The following is a 19,781-nucleotide window of genomic DNA, read 5'->3' as shown; positions in this document are numbered from 1 at the left end:
AGTTATTATTACTGAAAGTGATGAAAGCACTGTACCGGCTATAATGTGCTTGAAATAATATTTTGACTATTAACAGAGGCCTAGATAAGAATAGATTTACTGCCGTTGTTACCCATGGGCCTTATATATTATGTACAACAACACAAGGCGACTATTTTCCAGACACCTGTTGATTCACCCACACGTATCTAGAAACTCACAACGGTCAAAGTGTATCCGCACAAGATCTACCTTTTGTCTGATTTTCAGACCTTAAACTCTAAAACTTCATCTACAAAAGCTAAATAAAGAAGAAGTTTCCATCCCTTTGGCGATGAAAAGGCTTATGATATTTTTTGGCATTCCCTCGGTATTCTTTTTAACCTTTAACAACTTAAGATAGCTGAATAACACAACAAATAAAATCGCCCGTTATAATAAACATTTTGTTGGATATTATTTTATTGGGACCTAAATAAATTTTTTTTTTAAATTTTTCAAACAATAGAAAAAATCTGTTTTCTAGGTAATTGCTCTTATTCTAGCTGGAAATACAAACCAAATAATTTTAACCAATAATTCTTAAACGAGCTCGAAGTACCGGACCAGAATTATTCAAAACACTTTTTTGCCGGTACTTGATGCTTGTTTAGGTTTTTGACATTTTTTTTTAGTTTGATATGAGCGCCCAATTCTAAAACTCTAAAGAATTTGTCCACCAAAATAATTACCCAATCCAGACACGACGAACGCCACTAATCGTTATAGATTTTTTAAGTGTCTTTTAAGCACCGAATAACAACACACACACACACACTAAAAAACACATTAATACAATATGACCGCCGTCATTTAGATTTCAAACGCAACTAAACAGATTGTGTTTGGGGTCGGTCGTCAAAGGATATTTTTTTTTTTTTTTTGGTTTATCTCAGACCGTCGTCATACACGTTATACACGTTATCGTGCAGTGGGCGGACAGAATAAGGAAACGGGATGACACACAATGTCTGGATGATGCGCATGTCAATAGCTAGTTGACAGCCATCGTTCGATTACACTGTGTTGATAGAAACGAAGAAAGTGAATTAGTAGAGTACAGCAAACAAACAAAACGTTTTTGGGCCATATATGTATATATATTATCATTGTCGAAACGAATGTGTCATTCGAATAATATTCCATAAATACAAAAATTCTGATACATACTAATTCAATTATTCGGTTGAAGATTTTAACAAACAGTTTGTATTTCCCCCCACACCTCTGCCTTTCTTTTAAAAAGTGTGGTCAATTTTTATTCTAATAAGAAAACATCCCTTCTTCGCCTCACACCCCCCCCCCCCAAAAAAAAAAGGTAAAACTACATTTTGATAGTTTAGCAGTGTTTTATTTAAGACAATTTTTAATAATATTACTTTCCACCCCGTTCGGGCTGCTAGGTATGCATACACATAGTGTTATATTATTATTATTATTATTATTATTATGAAGGTATCACGATTCGAAAAAAATCATCCTTCTTCTCCGGACGGTCAGTGCCAACGAACTTTCACATTTGAACTACTTACCGTACACGAGAGCCCATACCAAAATGATTACCGAACGAGAAAACCGAATGTGGTACCACCTATATGTACAAATGTTGTTATTCATATTATATATACATAATATAATATTATTATTATTATTATTATTATGTCTCGAACGTCGCCGGTTACTGGTCGACGCCTGGAGTGTGTGTAAAAAAAAAAAAAACGAATAAATATATATACAAAAAAAATAGGGAAAAGTGAAACTATCCTATTGGGAATGACGTGGAAATTGTCAAGTTTACCTCGGATTCGTGTCGTGTAATTATTATTATAGTCGACGGTTATCGATTCCGTACGAATGTGGAAGAAGAAAAAAAATATAGAAAGAAAGAGAAAGACACCCGTGTACCCAAGTTTCTTGCATGTCGATGAAAATGTCTTAAAAAGTCGTGCCCGTTTAATAACACTTAATTCGTTTTGAAAACATGATAACTCTTGTTGTTGCTAAACAGTTTTTATGGAAATTTCCAAAGCTCAAAACGGTAACGTTTGTGTTTTACTGACTTTTCAAATTCCAAATAATTTGCTATGTATTTTTTCGACCGGTGCAGACCACCACCGGTTTTGGATGATTACTTGGAAAAATAATTTTCAGTTTAAAATTTAGGACAGAGACTGCCTTTGACATTTGTATCGATACAAGTGACAATTTTACCGTGTCTCCTGTGGTTCAAAGTCGAAAATTTGGCCCTACCGTATTGCAAGTTAAACCAATCATAAATCGTTATTGTTTTATTACTATATAAAGTGCACTGTGTAATTATACATTTTTTAGCTTCGACGCGGAGCTGAGAAGGTATTGTTTTTACAATGATGTGTTTTTTTTTAAACTATTTTTTTGTGTCTGGACCCACGATATCTCGTAAACCGCTGAACCGATTTCTTCGTGTAGCAACTCTATAGATCAGAAATCATACCTGGAAGGTACTATAGTGGACCAAAAATTAAAAAAAGTCACCCCTTCCCCATCAAAATCGAGAAAAACACCTAAAAAATTTACAAATTTTTCAATTTAAAATTACGATGCTCTATAACTTTTTTTTAAATAGTCGAAAAATTTCCAAATTTATATGAATTGTTCTTCAAATATAGTTCTATCGATAAACATTAACAAACCAAAAAAATATCATAAACCCTTTCCCGTAGAAGGGATAGAATTTTTTTCTTTATTCACTTTTTCAAGCAAAGTTTTAGAGATTTAGATCTGAAAATTAGACCGAAGGTAGATAAAAAAAATGGAACTATAACATATACAATTTTCTCAAAAATCTGTAGTAAATTTTTTTTTTATTAAGGAAAAACACCAAAATTAGGATAAATTTACACTTTGACCGTAGTCAGTTTCTAGGTTGCTATGTGTGTGTGAATCAACAGTCAACAGGTAATGAAAATATTTTTTTTATATTGTTAATTACGATCTATGGGTAACTATGACAGTATATTTTTATAGACAGACGATCAACCCTTATCGTATCCACCCTGCAGAAGACTAAATATTAAATTTTAAGTATTGCTGGTCCCACGTATATCTTCCAAACCGCTATAACTTACGGTTTGAACATACTATCCACAGATTCGCATCGAAGCGTTTATTTAAAAGAGAACTTTTATCACTTTCAGTTATAATAAAATCTGTAGACCCGTGACCTCTCCGTCCCCACTATGCCACGACTGCAATGTAGTGGCCTTTTTTTTTTTTTTTTTATATAAATGTTCGTTTGAAGTAAGTACTAGCCGATGCGATGAACTTGAAAAATTAGAGAGAATAAAATCAAATAGGTGCAGTACCGCGGCACGCGCATGCCGAGCATAGCCACGGGCTTGGTGTGGGTACGGCAGAAGGCATCGCACCGTGAACGAGGTCAAGGATATTGCCGGCGGTTATAGGAATATACAAGTAAGAATATTATTTACCGGTCGGTAGTGTGTACACGTGTTAACTGTATCCAAATAGCTCGTATCCTATTCCAAAGTGCACCTATGGCGGCTCTCAGGACGACGTGCATGTATTACTTTAAATAATTGTCACCGACCGACGACAGGTAGGTAGGTATAGGCAAACGCACGTGTCATATTAAATACAATGGCGGAACGCGGTTATAAATATGTATCATCACAATAATCATAGTTATTATAATATGCATATCGTACACCGGTGCGGTTGGAAAGCTATAACGTTGTCGTTTCGGTTGACGGGAAAATATTTAAACGGTAAATTGTGTTTAATTTGCCAAAAAAAAAAAAAAAAAGGCCACTACATTGGAGTCGTGGCATAGTGGGGACGGAGAGGTCACGGGTCTACAGATTTTATTATAACTGAAAGTGATAAAAGTTCTCTTTTAAATAAACGCTTCGATGCGAATCTGTGGATAGTATGTTCAAACCGTAAGTTATAGCGGTTTAGAAGATATACGTGGGACCAGAAATAGTTAAAATTTAATATTTAGTCTTGTGCAGGGTGGATACGATAAGGGTCGATCGTCTGTCTATAAAAATGTACTGACATAGTTACCCATATATCGTTACCATAGTTACTTAACAATATAATGAAAATATTTCCATTACCTGTTGACTGTTGATTCACTCACACATAGCAACCTAGAAACTGACTACGGTCAAAGTGTAAATTTACCCTAATTTTGGTGTTTTTCCTTAATAAAAAAAAAATTTACTACAGATTTTTGAGAAAATTGTATATGTTATAGTTCCATTTTTTTTATCTACCTTCGGTCTAATTTACAGATGTAAAATTCTAAAACTTTGCTTGAAAAAGTGAATAAAGAAAAAAATTCTATCCCTTCTAGGGGAAAGGGTTTATGATATTTTTTTGGTTTGTTAATGTTTATCGATAGAACTATGTTTGAAGAACAATTCATATAAATTTGGAACTTTTTCGACTAGTTTCAAAAAATTTATAGAGCATTGTAATTTTAAGTTGAAAAATTTGTAAATTTTTTAGGTGTTTTTCTCGATTTTGATGGGGAAGGGGTGACTTTTTTTATATTTTTGGTCCACTAAAGTACCTTCCAGGTATGATTTCTGATCTATAGAGTTGCTGCTACACGAAGAAATCGGTTTTGCGGTTTACAAGATATCGTGGGTCCAGACACAAAAATATAATTAAAAAAAAACACATCATTGTAAAAACAATACCTTCTCGGCTCCGCACCGAAGCTAATATATTTATATACTTTTTCTAAAAAAACACACAAATTATTGTTTAAAAAAAATAAACCCAAATAATACCTATTTGATTCTTTCGACTGCAATTGCAATTTTGTGGTGTTTCTTGTTGTAAACAATTTTTGTTTATATTCTAGTAGAATATTAGATAATATTCAAATTTTTTTTTTTATCTTCTTTAATGTTTGCTAGAGCTTTATTAACTACTTTTGAAACTTAAACGGTTACATGTATATCTAAGTACATTTTTAAATTAAGATTAGTTTTACTGGGATTTTCCACTGATCGATAACGAGTTTTAAATAATAATATTATGATTAAAACTATTTAAGTTAAAAATGTATGATGAGAGGTGGAAGGCTGTTAAGTATAATAAGTGCACATAAAAATAACTCTACACGATTCCTACCGTCCTAAATTTTAAACTTTTAACGATTACTCTAAAACTATTTATTACATACTGGTCAACCGACCAGTCGAAATTTTCAGTAAATTAGTGTTAGTTTAAAAAATGCAATTAAATATGTATGGCATGATTTAAGTATCAACACTCGATAAAACTCTAAAAAATAACAAAAAAAAGATAATTATTTGAAAAATTACTACATTATTTAATTGAATAATTATAACGATAATGTGTATGAACTGGGGAAACATATTATGTAGGTATAGATGTACACTAACCTGGTGTTATATTTTTTAAACTACAAATTAACATAATATTAATTAGGTATACTTGTATGTTAATTGAGTTTGTATACTCCAATTAAAATCGATCTCAAATATAGGTATATTTTTAAATTTACAATTTTCGTCTATTTTAATTAGGTACTGTTTTTTTTTTTAGGTATGATTTACTAAAAAAAAAAAAACTTAAATTACTTGTATTATAGTAAACAAGTTCCCATTACATGGGAAAATTACCGATTGGAATTTATAATTGTTAGATATATGGTGTTTAAACCAATAAATTAATATATCAGTGTTTTAACAGAAAATAAATTATTTTCATCCAAGTTGATTTCCAGCAATATTATAAATGTTGTCTCGAAAATAAAATAATTTTGAATTAATATACTTCACCATTATAAATTCTAATCAATAATTTTCTCATGTAAAAACTTGAATTATACATATAAGTAATTTTAGTTTTTATTTTATTTTCGTAAATCATACCCAAAAAAAAAACTGCCTCATTAAGTCCAAACATTTTTTTTTAAAAAAAACTACCTTTTCCCATTTAAATTAATTCCAAATTTGTATGGAACATGTTTTAGATATATCTGCTATATCTAAGTATACCTAGTAAAAATTCAGTAGTAAAGTTTGTGTAGTGCATATACAATAGTTTCTATTGTAAAAATGTTCATTGTTATCCGTCGATTTGGGACTATTACAAATATCATTCTCAGCAGGATATTGTCAAATACACTATTATTATTAGAGTATATTTTATTGTCTTGAAAAAATGATTTATAATTTTTAATAGTTTTTTTAAATTTTTTTATTGAATTTCCTTAGAAACCGAACTAGTCCCACAGGAGGAGGTCGATCGAATAATCGTTTAGGGATGGTTTTTTTCATGATTATTACTCGAGTAATAAAATTGTCTTGAAAATGCGCGCTATCCGTTTTGACCTGACTGACCTAAACAGTTTGGGTGACCACCGGATAACAGTTTAATCCGACTATCTTGTCGGTACGTCCTATACATATAATGCAATGCAGTTGCACGGGCGCATTATCTTATCAAAAAAAAAAAATAATAATAATATACTGGCACCGCCGTTTATTGCGTAATAGGGTCGTTATTTTTGTTGTTCAGTCATTGAAAATAATCAAAAAACGTCTCCCGGCCTCGTTGTTGTTTAGCAGGTGATCATAATAATATTGTTTTGTACATACCAAAACGGTACACAGTTGACGTTAAGCACCCAACCCGAAGGCAATGTTTGTTTTCTTTGGACCGACAACGACGCATTAACTATTATTGTTAGCCTCAATTTTAATCTAAACACACATTAAGTTCATTAGTTCACATTAGTGTTATGACACGTCAAAAAAAAAGAAATTGATTTTTTACACCTCATTTTATCTGAAGGGCACAGGGGAAGAAGGGTAGTAGTCCATTTATGAACATTTTTTTTTTCAATATAAGGCGTTTATTTTTTTTTTTATTCATGTCAATAGATTGTTTAAATAAATACATTTTTTAGTAGAAAAGCACTTAATGTGATTTTTTTATGTACTCTAAAATTGTCATACATGGACTACTACCCTTCTTCCCCTGTGCCCTTCGTTTGCCAGCTTTAAATAAATTTGTTAGATTTCTTGTTGTTCGCTTGACCGACCCGTCTGGCCAGTAAAACGTCCATCCGGGATATGTCTACTCGAATGGGATTTCATCACTATTAACCAGCCCGAAGGTGTGTGGTGTTCATTGTGATTTGTGACGGTCAATATTGTCAAACGGCTTTGACAAAGCCATAATAATATAATACAACACTTCCTACTTAAGGGGGCCACCTTCTAGTTACAGCAGACACAATATTCAACAATACAACGATTCGAGTAACACTTTTTGAGTGCATATAAAATTCCACGTCACAAGTCAATCGAGGAGATTGACACGCACACGGGTACAGATAATATGAATTATTAATCTTAATCACATCGTCCAACACACACGCACACGGATTACAGCGTAACCGCTGACGTTAATAACCTAACCGGGTGTAATGTCGGCGCTGACGAGTGATGGGTATTATTATTACTACTATTTATTTCTCTTTGAGAGAAAGTCGTCAATTAAAAAAATATCACTTGCTGACCGGTGGATCACGTTCTGTGGCTAGCAAACCTAGCAGCCCCTCCTATGCACAGCAGGGTGTCCTACTAGTATTTACTTAATCTGTGATAATATAGTCGGTTATCATTTAAATCGTATGATTTGGTCCAAACAAGTATGTACAATAATAATTATTGATCATGTTATCAACGTAAAGGCGTCGGTTAATTTATATCTACCAAAATGCACCTCTCTGTAAAACATGTGTTGTTCTTTGGACATTTTTCCAAGGCTTATCGTGACCCCCTTAGCATGAAGATTAAAGGTTAACCCCGCCGGAACGATGGGCATAAGAGTTACAATGAAAATTTATATGCGTTACTGTAATTTTTTGTGACCCGTTTTAAAATAGAAAACAATATTGACCGTATCGGCCTTAGGTCTCTTAATTAATATCTAACACACGTCCGATAAGAAACTCACACGCATGCGTTTTGTGAACCCGGACTGTCAAGGCGAGATTTTTATTTATTATTATTATTATTATTTAACACGAAGATCACGTTAAAAAAAAAACTATACACACAGTTATCCAAACACGGTACATCTATTTTTCCCAACGCAATAAAATGATATAAGCTAAAAAAGTTTCTAATAAAAATCTTTATTATGTTTTGTACAAATCAAAAAAATTATATTTAATATTTTGAGGGGGGGGGGGAATAATCTCAAAGGGTAATAATTGTTTCAACAGGAATTATTATCAATAAAAGTAATAAAATCACTTTCAAATAAACGCTTTGATGCTAATTTGTAAGCACTGCACCTCTGGCTACACCTCACTTTAAATCTTTCTTACTGTGTTGGTTTATACTGTGCTTGGTTTTGGACTTTACCGGTTTGAAAATACTAACTACCGATTCGCATCGAAGCGTTTATTTGAAGGTGATTTTATCACTTAAAGTGTAATAATTCTTGTATACACGTGACCTCCCCCCTATGCCTTGACCCCACTGTGCCACAGCATAATAGGGTTAGGTTAGGTTAGGCTCCAACCCCACTGTACTTGTCTTTTTGTAGTTAAAATTTACAAAAAAATGTAAATGCTCCTCTACAAATAAAAGCATAAAAAAAAAAAACTTTGCAGTAACCTAATAAATAATGATGTCTTACAATACTTTTAAATGTATTAATTCAATTCCATAGGATTTACTTCTTAGTATCTAAAGCCATTCTCTATAAAACTAACGACAAAAAAATGTAGTTAAATTTAAGTCATAAATAATAAAAAAATACAATTGTATTAAACATTTGAAATATTACATTATTAGTACATGTTTTTTTTAAGTATATCATTTGTTTTTAATAATTGTATTAAAACGTACAAGGAATGTTGATTTTATTAAAAAGCAAAACGATACAATGAAGAGCCCACTGTTTTTTTTTTTTTAATATTAATATAATTTGTTATTATTCGACTAAATATTGCTCTCTTTTTAATCTTGACAGAAACCCGGTTTATTTTTGTCACACAACTCCCGTCGCGTTCAGTAATCGAATAAAATAAAGAACTTTTTTATTAATTTCAATTCTCTTATCGCCCTCTACCGACAGTTATCTATAGTATGTAATATAATCAATGTTTTTAATATGTAATACAACCAGAATAAGAGCAAACGTGGCGACAACAAGGCGTTCGGGTATGCTGATAGAAAATAATAACGCTGTTTTCGTTTCTCACATCTGGCACACCGTAAATTAAGTTAAAAAAAAAAAAGTTAAAACCAAAAACTTGTACTTTGGTACTAAAATTTTACTAGAATCACTCTTAAGAGATGTCCATAAAAATATTGACAATAATCTCCCCCTCCCCCAATATGCCGACTTGAAGAAATTTGTCATTTATACAGGTTGTTACTCGAAGGAATTGGTCCAGTATTAAAAAAGTTACAGTGTTGTTACAGGCACAAAAAAACTCACATCATTGTAAAACCAATAGCGTCGCTGCTAATATATTATTTTATAGAAAAAATTACTTAAGCAAAAAAAAAAAACGCTCTTAGATTAAAATATAAGTCTTAAACTTTACAAACGACATCAAAACATGGTTGTTTTAACGCTCCACACTAGTTTTCTCTTGAAATAATTTATACTTTGTGAAAACATTTTTGTTTATGTCATATTACAATATTAAAAAATGTTCATTTGTGTAATATTTTTTATAGCTTTAACCACTTTTGAATAAATAGTTTTAGAGCAATAATTAATAGTTTAAAATTTAGCACGGTAGAAGTTCATCTACACTTATTATTAATTAATCAAAATTATACAAAACTGGTTATCCAAAATGTTTCGGTAAATTATTTTTAATTTAAAAATTAATTTAACTATACATATTATATATGTTACCGTTTAAGGTTGAAAAGTCAATAAAGCTCTTACAAATATAACAAAACGATTTTAATATTGTCTAATATTCTACTACGGAACATAAATAAAAATGTTTTCAAAAAGAAAAAACACTTGCAATTATTTTAAGAGAGTTAACTAGTGTAGGACGTCAAAAGAATCACTCGGTATACAGTGTAACATATAATATATATTTTATACATAGACAAAATATGTTTTATAGAGGAATACATCCACATGAAATGTGTTTAGTTGATAATATGGTTTATGACCGATAATTAAGTCTTAACAATAATGTCTCCACGCAACAGATTAGACACGGCTAACTAAACACGGATTCTATAGAAGAATATACGGGAATTTTTTTTTTTTTAAAAATCCAACCCTGTGTAATGTAAGTAATGAAATGCATATTGTACTTTACCTTAAGCCGACGACAGCAAACGGTGCCATTGCAAAAACGGCCAACCCACCCGGCACAGTAGTCTTATACACACTGACAAGTGGTTGCCGGACCAAAACGACTCCTTCGTCCACCGCCCCCTCTTGGATTGCTCATGAATAATGCATGTTCAGTGTAACAACAACAGTAAAAAAAAAACCGTCGGTGATTTTATTATTATTTTTTATTTTTTGCCAGAAATTATCGTTAATTATTAATCGTGTGTGCTCGTTAGATTAGTTGTAAACATAATTAAAATATAAATACAGAATAATAATTAAAACGTAGATATACAACTTAGTGTGCATATCGTTAATATTTATTTAAAAAAAAATTTTTATACCGACGCGCTTAAGATTTTCACTGATAATAATTATAACATCCACTTTGCAAATGGGTCCTGTGCGTAAGACTACTGTTTGTTTTTTTTTTTATTGATTAAGTATGTGTTGGGAAATTAATAATAATTGGCGTCCACCAATATAATAATATTATAATATTACAAGGACTCGTTGTATTGCATTGGTTGGTCGTTAAAAAAGGCGGCCTAATTAAAACGATAACAACACAATAATGTGTGAACAAAAATATCTCTCGTTTGGTAAATGGATTTTGACTATTTTTATTATCCGAACACTAATCTCGGTTTGACTTATCGGGCTAACAACCATGTTTTTTCTTTCTAAAAAACATATTAATATTTATCCGATTACCGAGTGTTGTTCACGGCCTTATTATTATATTTTATTATTAACGGCTTACATTTTGAAAAAAAATATCACAACTTGATAAATAAATAACATTATTATACAAACAAAATCGAGCGCAACGTGTGTAAATTACATTCGTATAGGGTTTTTCAAGAGCTAAAGTTTGTTATTAAATTAAAGTTGAAATTTACCTTGACATTAACGAGTAGTATTGGCATCACATCTATTGGCAACTACTATTTATTAGACAATCACACATTCGACTACTAGCTGTTTTTCAGCTTGAATAAATATTCATCAACCCGAACAAGCAATGATATTTATAACATTTCTATGTAGGTAAAATATGTATGTTTTATAACGGTGAATAAAAAAAAAAGTGGTATATCATTGAACTCGATCAAGATATTATTTTTAAGCTTGTCCACCAAACCAGTAACCAGTGTTGATATTAAGTACAGCATGATTTCCGTTAGTTGACATTGATTTTTTTAAAAACTTGGGCTTACCAAATGTCGTACAGCAAGTACAATCAATCTATAAATCGAGTAGATTAGATATTTTTTTACCTGTAGGTATTAAAACCGAAATCTTATAATATAACTGCCAGCGGATTAGTCCTGCATACAAATAGGGTAGTGTTGTGTTGTTAGCCAAGGCAATGGCTTACTGTCATTAAGGAAATATGCGTTAAATTTGAATATTTCTAGCAACGACTACACGTATTGGTATAAGCTCTTACTGTTGTTAGTATTATGATAATTGCTATTATGTTAATTTGACAATAGGTAGTTAAATTTTGTAAAATACCTAGTTATTATTATTATTATTTTTTTTTTTTGTACACCGTTATTGTTTAATACTTTATTGCTAGTTATTATTGTCAGAGGTATTTGCAAGTGGATTTCGACGATGGCAAAACGAATAATTCCTTTTGACGGTTTGTGTGATAAAATCTCAAAAAAAAAATAAACGCTACAAAATTATTATTGGAAAACTGTAGTTAGATATGAACAGCTGTCATCGATTGCAGATGTTTGTGTCGTTCAAGGGTCGTATAGGTCCCCGCTGAGAATATTTAAAATGCTAATATAATATTAAGGAACCGTATAAAATCCGAATTGCTATGGTTTTTATTTTTATTTTTATTTTTTTTTGCTGTCATTATTGACCCTGCTCGCGATAGTATCAAACTATGAGCGTGAGACAATGTCGTTGATTGGGTCAGTGGCGGTATTTGTTCCCACAGGAATTAATTTGGCGTTCACACGTTTGACGACGGCAGACGAATCGAAATTGATAAAAATTTTTAAAAAATTTGACCGATTTAAACTTTAAAGCGACTTCCAAGGACGTCCGACTGACACACATATTTTTTTTTTAATAACAGATTAAAATACATAATATTTACCTTGTGCAATTTAAAGTGGTACGTCCGCAATGAATTCGACGGGAGTTTGTGTGCCAATTGAATTTTTTCGCTTCTTCTATAAATTGAGTAACATATTAAGAATTTTTATACGGCTTACAACAAAATTCACAATTTAACGGGAACCGCACAAAGAGCCGGAAAACAGGTCAAACGGATTTAAATTATTGCACCAATAGGTTTTATATTTTGCGTTTATTCTCATAGTAGTGTTTGTTATCTTAAACACTCGCTACGTTCATAATGATTGTTATCGAACAATTTTGAGTAAACGAAAATTATAAATATAATTTCAAAAAAAAGAAGAAGTATAATAAAAGCGAAAATGAAAACATAATGTATTATAATATAGAAAGCTTTTTGATACGACTTGCGTTTGCAAAACTCAACAATTTGATAGTATTAATTTGAGAAACCCCAAATTTATGGGGTTTGCTTGCATTTTGCATTTATTTTACTCTTTCACTTTTTATTAAGCAAATTTCATTGTATTTTTAGCCACAATATGTGATGCACAAGTAGGACAAATGTAAAATATGTAAATGTATTTTAACATGAAGAGCTAATTTTTTTTTTTTTTTAAAGGTAATAATCAAACATGTTTAATTGAAATTCATAACTTTCAACCGTTTGCATCAACTAGGCTTAAAATGATAGCTTAACAATACTGTTTAAAATTAAGTAGAATTGCTGCAAATAAATGTCAATAAAAACCCGTTTATCTATATAAAATAATTATTTTATATTTTCAGCATTTGTTTTACATTTTATACCGCCGATTTTCTAAAAAGCAGACCGACGTCGAATCTCAGGAAAAGACATTAAAGAGATAAAAAAATTTAACTCTCAAACTTATGGCCTAATATTGTTGTCGATAACGGAAAATTCGTTCTACTTTTTTCTTCTTCGTTTATTATCTATAATATTATGTACATGTATATATTGTTTTTTTATCGATTTTATCGATTGCTATAACCTTTTAATAGTGCACGTTTAATTGACTTATTTCGCTCTCCGTTAGAATAATATACGGTTAAGTATTGGTTAGAGTTTGCCATCGTCACCAACCTTGACCTAGTCTCTCTCTCTCTCGGCGGTCCGCTATATGACCGAATCAACCGGTTAATGTATATGTATTCATTTACACCTCCTACTGTTGTGCGAGGGGAACCTCGTCGAGTCTCTTTGATATATATAACTTAAAACATCTATCAGTAGGTATTATTATTATTATTATTTAAATGGTCGCGTCTGTAGCAATGTAACGTTATAAAAAATAAAAATTATGGTAAAACCGCTAAAAGCTTAACCGCTTGGGTTGGCACCTAGAAAACATCAACCAGAATAAACTTGAAAAACGTGAATAGACGGAAATTGCAATACTACTTAAGAGAACACGTGTACAGAAATGGAGAACGGCAATTTTTTTTTTTAGGTCTCTCTCTTTAACGTTAAAGTGAAACGCTTAGTCTGACTAAACGTAAAAACATCTCTGCAACGCGTTAGGATATATTGTTTGTGGTCATTTGTTTTTTTTTTGTTTATTATAGTATATATGATATTCTCATCTTAAGGTAGAGACGGTTTATATTATAAACGCAACTATATCAATGACCAATACATGATTTACAATTAATATTTATAAACTAATCGTCGTTATATTATGTCTAAGTACACACCTTGTTGGACTAAAAGTGACGAATAATTTTTATTCAACAAAGTACAAACTAGTATTGCGTTATAATAATTACAGCAGTGTAGAAAAACCGGATATATCATTTATTTTAACATTTATTAGAGCCACAGCAGTCCTACTTTAAACTTGTTAAACTTTATTTACACGGAAAAAAATGTACTGTGGATTTTTTTAGAGAATTTTCTAATTCTAAGTTGAAAAAATCCACGTTTCACTTATTTCTAAACACTTTTAAGTTTAAAGAAATGTCATATATTTATTAAAAGAGATTTTAGAAAGAATTATTATTAAATCCATTATTTATTGATCAAATAAATGATAGCGAGGTTTTTTTATTTAAATCCAAAAGCCATCAAATAATAAATCTGAATGGATTTTTTCTAAAATATTAATTATATATCAATATATTTTTTATATCGACATGCGATACAATATATTATATTACCGCTACAGTAGTCCCACGGTTCATTACAATGACTCTAATTAAAATCATTTATAATCGACAAACAAATATTCGTGTAAAAGGATTTGATTGTTCCAGTAAACTAATAAAGTTATGAGAATATAAAAAAAAACCGTACAAATAAGCTAATTAATAGGTTCTAAGTAAAAAATGTAATACTCTAAAATAGTTAAGGACCTGTATGAGGGATAAATATTAACCTGTTGCGCTACGTCCTTTCTGAGCTGGTTTTTAAAATTATTTCAATTTCTATTAATATATTTACTACAGAAATTCTAACAGACTATAAATATTATGTGACAAATAAAAATAACACTTTTTATGGTGGATTTTTTTGGATCTCATTTCATTACACCTGAATTCATAATATTAAGACAGGTGTGACAAACATTTTAAAATTAATACAATATATATCCACATATTTACAAGACATCACACGTTTTCGACGCTTTCAAAGTTTTTCTCTTTGGACGACAGTGTTAAGTTTGAGTGTACCATACGCATTTATCGATACGCTCTATACAGATATATTATTGTTAATATTATTCACACGGTACGTGACTGGCGTGTTGAATTTTAACCTACTTGGGACGAAGTGACACACCGCCAATCGACTGACATATTATTATTATATTATGACCGTTTGGTCGACGGGCCACTCTCACTGCGAGAAGCCAAGACGATAGGGTATAATAACACGAATTATATTATTGGCTAGCTGAATCTGGTCGTCTTGTACGCATTTGTATTTACAATCGTGTCGAAGAAATAAAAATCGAAACTCTCGGCTCGAATTTGAATGGCAAATAAAAATAAAACAACTTTCGCTTGTATTATTTCGAAGACAATACTACGGTTTTAATACGAACACTTTTTTATTTTTGTGGATTTTCACACAAACGAGTTAACAGCCAACAAAGCTGCACTAAGTTTCCCCTGCTAATAGTATTATATGTAAATTTTCTAATAGTTTCGATTCAAGAGATTGTGTTTGAAAAAAAAAAAGCACTATTACAGTATTGGATGCGATGGAATATAGGTTTAACCTTGATGAGATTTCTGCAAGTCACAAACAACAATTATCCGCTTGTTAAAAAAAAAAAAAACAAATATAAATATACAAACTAATTGCACGCGCTATTATAGGTTAAAAAATATGTTTTCGGTCATTACGTAGAAAATAGTGTACAGGATGAATTTCAACAAAATTACTGCAGAAACACTGTACAAGAATAATTCTAAGGTTGAGAGCCAAAAGCTGGTGAGGTTTCGCATAAATGTAATGTGTGTAAAGCTAAAGGTTAGGTTAGAAGAAACATGGTATGTTACTAATTATCATGTTTGTTTTTGAAAGACCTAAAAAATGTAAAAAAGTACGACTTGTAGTATTAAACGGCGATTCGTTGGATACAAAAGTTTTATGAAATTTTCAAATTGCTCTTCAGAATTATTGGGTTTTTTTTTTTTAAAAAACTTTGTATGGCGTTTTCTTGAAAATACATACCTAGTTGATGTGTCCAAAAACAAATTTGCTTAAAAGCACTGCGTCATCGCAAACGTTTAACGCGTCATAATGGCGATCGAATAATATTATTTTATCTATGACTAATAGACGACTGATAAATTATTATTATTGCACGACAAAGGGAGATCGCAGACGATGGCAGAAGATCACTGACCTTAAAAGCGACCGGTAACGTGCAAAAAAAAAAATTATATATATATATATATATACATTTATTCATTTTTTACCTTTTCAAATAAAACGGACAAACACAATTAACGCGCAATGCTATATTGTAAACCTCCTAATCCCCAGTTGACGGTCGTTGAAGTTACTACAAAACGGTCTAGTTTCTTCGTTTGTACAAAATCGTGGAAGAAATTTAAACTAACAAGTAGCGTTGTGTTGTCTCTAGTCGTTGATCTTGTTGTCTTTGTGAAAATATGCATACTTCTAGTCGGTGGGAAAATTTCAATTAACAACTACCCGGCTTATATGCATACAATTATCTTGAGAACAGCTATGGGTTTTGATAAAAACTATGATTATTAACATTACCGCATGTTACAGATTGCGACACGGCTGGCAATCGGTCAAGGTGTGGATTCAGATGAAAAAAAAAATACATTAATACCATTGTAGATCATTCGAAATTACTCTTTTTGACTAACCCCGCTAACCATTTTGATCGCACGAAATTTGTATAAATTCTTATTCAAGTCATACTACATTATTGAAAAAAAAAAAATGTACACTATCAATATGAGTTTAGCTTGTCCACGAAACCGGTATATTATTATCTAGACATTAAGTACAGCAAGACTTCCGTTAGTCGACACTGTTTTTTTTTTTTTTAAGTTTTGGCTTAAGAATATTGTGGTGTTAACTACATAATATAAATATCGGATATATTTTTTTTTTGTAAATATAATACTTAAAACACAAGTCTTATGATAGCCAGTAGAAGTAGGTATAGGTACAGATTGTTTTCGTGTCAAAAAAGTCCTGTTAACAAATAGTATTGTTGTGTCTCCGGTCATTGAACTTGACGTTTTTGAGAAAATATGAGTTCAATTTGCATATATTTTATAGCTGGGAAACGACTAATTAACCGCTATATTATGTAGCTCACTCTACAATGATGGCATACTGCGGTTAGTATTGTTATAATACACGTGGTGTTCGAGTAAGTCTGAATTTACTGAGAAAATGTTCAGTGCAAATCATTTTTTTTTTTTTTATAAACAATAACACCAAATATGGCTAGGTATTGACAAAAAACGGAGTATGTCAAGGGTAGTTGTTGTGCTTAAATAGGGTTAAGTAGACTATTGACTCGCCCCCTAGCTCCTGGAGATTTTTTGTTTTGTTTTGTTGCATATCATCCTCGAGAAGAAAACCGTACGTAATACACTACTGGTGCATAACGGGGTTGCAAGTGTTGTTGACAAATCAATATTAGGATTTCTACAATCGTCTTAACCCGTAGGTACACCAACAATTTTTTTTAATATTTTAAACTAATAACCCCAAATTTGCATTATTTATTATAATTTGTAATAACAAACAATTGCTATAGCTTTTACCGCGATAATAGGCCGCTGTCGTTTGTACAACAGCCCACATGCCATTTAGGTATATAGTGCACCGGGAATAAACTATTAATATCGGCTACGGATTATCACACTTTCGTTATGAGAATTCCAGACAGAATTTCACCTTCGGTGCCGGAACTTTTCAAAACGGATATATATTATTATATTATTTACAACAACGGCCGTCGCTTTTATGGACGGAAGAACCGAGAGAAAGCGACAAGCGTGTCGTCGATAAACATTTTTCTTTACAGCTCTCGACGACTTTTATTTAAGAAAAAAAAAAAACAAAACATAACCGAATCGATATTGTCAATAATATTATAAAATCTCTTTTTTTCCGTGTACGCTGCGATTTCAATAAGTTTCTCTAAAATCGTCCACTTTATTCGAATTTTCAAGTGCGACTGAGACACTTCATCAGACGGGTGTGGGGGGGGGGGGCTCGGGATTCCAAAAAACCTTAAGACTTATCAAACTAGTGCCCCTACGTTTGTGTTTTCGTTTCAGCGAATCTGGAAAAGTACTAAGTTCCATTACCCCCCTGGATTTTCTTTTCGCTGTTCGATTGTACAGCCGATAAAAAAATCGAAAAATTGTCGTACTTACGGGCAAATCGAAACGACTGTATTATTTCCTGTACACCGGGGTAAACACCGCCACCGTGGATCGACCAGAGATTTTGCTGTTATCACACACACACACACGTACACTTTATACACCGGTGAAATTATAATTTTCGGTCAGTAAACATGTTAAAAAATTAGATTTTTTTTTTTTTTGATGGGGAGGTGTCGTTGCGGTGATTGGAAAAAAAATTGTTTCAAAAAAATTTCAAAGGCCGCGGTAGAGAGGAGAAAGAGAGACAGGGGAAACGGTCGGATTCGAAAGAGCGAGCGGCGACGGCGAACGGTGAACGCGGACTGCACTGGGCGGCGGATTACCGTTCGACGGTGGCCGATGGACTGTTTCGGACCACCGGGGAAATGATAATCATTCAGCCGTCCACAGTGCTGCCACATGCCGCGGTCGCCACCGCCGGTCTGATATGCACATCAGAAAAACAACAATGATATTATTATCAGTTGGGTAATTCGCTGAAATCTTGGAATTTCAAGTCCGCAGACCTGTCCGTTCTCGAAAATTCTCAAAACCTCACATTATTCAGTCATAAGCAGGTATTCTGGTTTTCAGAATCGATTGTGGAAAAACACTTTAATAATTCCCTCGTTTTACCCTGCCAACTCCTATGACTCCCTACAACCTATTTGCTTAAAGTGGCACCAATTCAAAGCTTTTGCTTAGCTTTTGCTCGAATGTCAACATAAAGTAACATTGACTGCAATTTCACATTTGGTTTTATTAAAGTTCAAACCTACTATATTATGTCAATAACAGTATTATATTGTTATGTATTATGTTGTTTATTAAAAAAAAATTTGTTCGTTTATCTGAATATTTTGTTTAGTCCTTCGCACTGCAGTCCAGTCTCTCACCGCTGCCGTCCGGTCCCTTACTCATTATATTTCTTTAATTCAAATTTTCTACTAAACTAAGAATTTCTACGAAGGACTTTTAATGTGAACCCTATGCTTAATCAGAAACCAAAAAAAAACCTAGTATTATTTATTAATAATAATATCGATAATCATAGGCATAACCAGGATTATAAATCTGGGACCACCGTAACTGTGAAAATAACCCATGGGCTACAGCCCTACATACATAGAAATCTTTTTACTTGATAAAACATACTTAGTTTTAATAACGTTCGTTATTCATTACTTCTCAATTTTTCAACAAGGAATGTTTTTTTTTTTTGGGGGGGGGGGGGCTAAATTTTTGTCAAGTGACCTAGCCCCACTAATAGTTCAAAAGCTACATAAAAATGCACCGTATTTCCTGTATAAGCTTAAAAGTTGATTTTAAATACAGATCCGTCTGAACCCTTTCAGTTCTCAGGCACGATACAATGTGCACAAATTCAT

At 31.9% G+C, this 19,781-nt stretch overlaps 1 protein-coding gene across 6 annotated transcripts in view; it reads right to left on the bottom strand.

Moving 5' to 3' along the window:
- LOC126833197 (sphingomyelin phosphodiesterase) overlaps positions 1 to 18,731 on the bottom strand; it is a 79,266-nt gene extending 60,535 nt beyond the window's left edge. For 3 of the 6 annotated variants that reach the window (XM_050564364.1, XM_050564400.1, XM_050564410.1), the window contains exon 1: positions 18,403 to 18,731. The gene's annotated coding sequence lies outside the window, so the exon portion shown is untranslated. Of the gene's footprint in view, positions 1 to 6,662; positions 6,768 to 10,378; positions 10,507 to 12,517; positions 12,594 to 18,402 lie in introns of those variants that run through there. The other 3 variants (XM_050564382.1, XM_050564391.1, XM_050564373.1) reach the window with 3 other exon arrangements.
- Between the last annotated feature and the right edge of the window lie 1,050 nt (positions 18,732 to 19,781).

The sequence above is a fragment of the Adelges cooleyi genome, unplaced genomic scaffold, assembly GCF_023614345.1.
Source record: "Adelges cooleyi isolate 19-005CV unplaced genomic scaffold, UGA_ACOO_1.1 ACOO_flye_CR_arks_rails_tigmint_CR_PRNA_1, whole genome shotgun sequence".
Taxonomy (NCBI): Eukaryota; Metazoa; Arthropoda; class Insecta; order Hemiptera; family Adelgidae; genus Adelges; species Adelges cooleyi.
This window is presented reverse-complemented; position numbering and strand designations above follow the sequence as displayed.